The following is a 3,761-nucleotide window of genomic DNA, read 5'->3' as shown; positions in this document are numbered from 1 at the left end:
CCAACGCTCCAGGTATGCCAGTTTTATTCCCCGGCCAAAGGTCGGATACTTTTCTCACAGGCCTCGTATACTGTCTTACAGAGAAGTTTTTAATGAAACACTTGTTGAAAGAGAAAATACAGAAGGACCACAGAGTCTGCTCAGTGTTTGTTTTAGAACAAGACCACATTAAATTATCTGCTGTGCCCACCACGAAAAATCAAGCCCATTTACATAATATAGTTGATGAAAACATCTTACACGTGTCAATGGGAACGGTACAGATGCTGGAAGAAGCCAGTAAAAGTGTCTGCCAGTGGAATACAGATAACAAAATGTCCATTCAACTAGAAAATGCCTGCTGTATGTTGGTTATCAGTTCTAACACGGACACCTCTCTCTTTATGCTGACATGTAAAGACAGGTGAACATAAGAACACTGGTATTTTTCTGGGTGATGCAATGGACTGCACATATTCATCGTCTGAGAGAGAAGGTAGGGAAGAGTGTTAACCTTCTCATATATACTTCAGCCAGAAATTCTAGTAAAAGAGCCTCATCAATGTGATGAGAGTAACAGTCAAGATCAGGTTGGAGACTAAACTATCTAATTGCGTGCATCAGTGACAAAGTCAGCAATGCCAAAAATACAGATGTATAATTCAGCCAGAGAATAGCAAACGAAGCAGCAACACTATCACTCCATAATTTGGGCTTGGTTTTAGCAGCATTACGTCAAAAACAAGGGTTCTAGCCAGTTAAGTCCTACTCAGAACAATCACAAACACATCTCATACAATATTTCAGCACTTGAGAAAGAAGACGGATGAAGCAGCAATAAAGAGATCGAAAGCAGTTAAGTCATGAGTCAGTGAGGTCAAGAAAGATGTAGAGTAGCCCTATGGAAAACAACAAGAGCATTGAGTAGGACCAGACAGACGGCATTAATGTAAAATAATGAATATTGAAAGCAGGACATATATGGAAAGGTCAAAACAACCAAAGCTGTGGAATTAATACACAAGCAGAGACCGAGACTGATTACTGTAATGGATGGCTCAGTCAATAAAGAAGTGACTGCATAGGCAGGAGCTGTGTGAAGAGATGGATATCTAGCACTTAGTATAGCCTGTTCCCAAGAACTCTTAAAACGATTTTCTGTCGTATTGACGCCTTTGCGAAAACTTCATACATTTTTTAGCCAGTGCTGCCATATTTGTAGGAAACCCCAGTTTGAACTGTGTTTAGCTTGTGTGAGTAGAAACGTTTCAGTTAGTTTGAACCGACACGTGAATAAGTAAGGTGAAGTTTCCATGGGAAATTTATAAATAGTGTCTTGCTACATAACAAATGTGAATTTGGAATGTTTAATGACACTATAAATTTTACTTCCCACGGATAATTTCACCTTACTCATTTACATTTCATTTCAAATATTTTAGTTCATTCTGGGAACTCATTTTTTTCACGCAAAAGAAAAATATTTACAAAATCAAAAATCTTTTTAATACGTTCTTGCCATTTCACATTTGTCACTACAAGACCAGTTATATGAAAATACAAACTGTGCACGCAATGCTGTAGGCGAGAAGTGACATCCTTGCATGAAGTGTAACTATTCTCTTCAGTTATGAAATTGAAGAAAACGAGATGTTAATGTTCAATTTCCACGGTTGGAGAACTTGGTCAGTGTTTGATTAAATTTGCAGATATCTACTTTGCACTCGTGCTTATCTATTTCTTTCCTATAGGACAAGAATTTCGTTTCTCTAAGAACGAGACGGCAGTGGGATACAGCACATCTGAGGTTGGTCAATCTCCAGACCTGAGGATGTCTACAATAGTAGGGATCGTGTTCCACAAGCAAGTTATGCGTGGGAAAACTTGAGCCTAAAGACACGTAGCTTGACCACAGGTTTATTTTTGTTCTGTAAGCAGGTTAAGCGTGAGAACACGTAAACTTGTAGACACAGAGCTGGAACACAGGATAATTTTTGTGTTCTACAAGAAGATTAATAATAAGAAGACGTAAAATTGTAGAAACACGTAAACCTGTAGATATGGAGCTTGACCACAGGTTTATTTTTGTTAAGCATGAGAACACGTAAGCATGTAGACAGAGCTTGGCCACAGGTCTATTTTTGTTCTACAAGTACGTTAAGCATGAGAACATATAAACTTATAGACAGAGCTTGACCACAGGTTTACTTTTGTGTTCTACAAGCAGGTTAAGCATGAGAGCACATAAATCTGTAGACATGGTACTTGACCACAGGTTTTATTTTTGCTCAATACGCAAACCTGTAGACATGGAGCACTACAGGTTTTATTTTTGTTCAATAAGCGTGACAACACACAAACCTGTAGACAGGGAGCTTGACCACAGGTTTTTGTATATCTTATCATGAAGAGCAAATAATTTTTATAACAAGGACACCACGACTTTAATCCACACTTTAGATTTTTTACATTTAATTTGCGTTGGTACAGTGTATATGTATATTTATTTGTTTGTAAGGTGTATTTGGGAAAGTTTAAGATCAAGGTTTACATTTATATAGTATGTTTAGTGTTAAGATCATTTGTATAGTGTACGTACATATTTTTAGTATCTAGGTTAAAATTAGTATAAAATTAAGGACTATATTAAGCCTTTCAGGACCATATATCTTCTTCTCACAGTGATAATACTTAACCAAATCACATGAAAATGTTTAACCAATGTGATTTCTTGAATAAAATTCATTAAATGCTAATATAAAACTACACGTATTCAAGTTTAATTGCTTATACCCTGAATACTGAATGACTTTTCTTGCTGGATGAGGATGATGCAGTCAGATGCACATACAAAAGGGATCTGATACAAGTGTTCATGAGGTAAAATAACAGTTTTTAATGACAAAAATTATTCATTCAAATGCTTAATTTTACCAATCTCCTGTGTTTGCATTACTTTTTTAATCATTTAAGTGAAATAAGGAATGCAGATAGTTTAATTACTTTGGTTAAGATAAAAGAGAAAATACACTAACATCCAGATATTACATGATTTAGAAAAAGCTTTCGGATTGTAATCCCTATTGGTGGACACGACTCCCTTACTGCAGAATACACAGTTCTTTTAACAGCAGCTGAAAATGTGGAGAATAAAATTCTTTCAATTTCTGGTAAACATGTAGAGAACAATATTTCCTCACGTCTGGTAAAAATATGGCAGGATTCCAATCTTCTCTGCACTAATAAATCACAAATGGCAACCATGGAAGATTTCATCAACATTCAGTTGAAATGAGACTGTTGGAAAACAAGGTACCATATGATATAGCTAAGAAAAGCAAAAGATGAGGAATAAAAAGGAAAATATACAGCTAGAAAGTATCTCCTAAAATTGGTAAAATTACTCTCTTCTCCCTACTAAGAGCCAGCCAGCCTCCACATGAGGAGTCAGTGCAACCCCTGGGATTGTCATCTAGTATTCAAATGAATAGTAAAGATGTGGAGACACCTTCTTCAGTGTAAGATAAAGATCTAGATGAAACAATTCCTTTGTTTTCTGGAAATATATGGCAAATTCTTTCTTTAGCATCTGTTAAAGATGTGTCAGAAACACTTCATTTTCAAGAAATTATATGGTGAACACAGTTACTTCACTGTTTGGTAGAGGCATGGCAAGACTAACTCCTCCGCTGTCAGTTAAAGATGTAGAGGACACTATTCCTTTGATGTAGTATTTATCTCTTTCAATTAAACAAAACACATTTTATACATGCAAGATTCAA

Source organism: Limulus polyphemus, unplaced genomic scaffold, assembly GCF_000517525.1.
Source record: "Limulus polyphemus unplaced genomic scaffold, Limulus_polyphemus-2.1.2 Scaffold2378, whole genome shotgun sequence".
Lineage (NCBI taxonomy): Eukaryota > Metazoa > Arthropoda > Merostomata > Xiphosura > Limulidae > Limulus > Limulus polyphemus.
Note: the sequence above shows the minus strand (reverse complement) of the source record.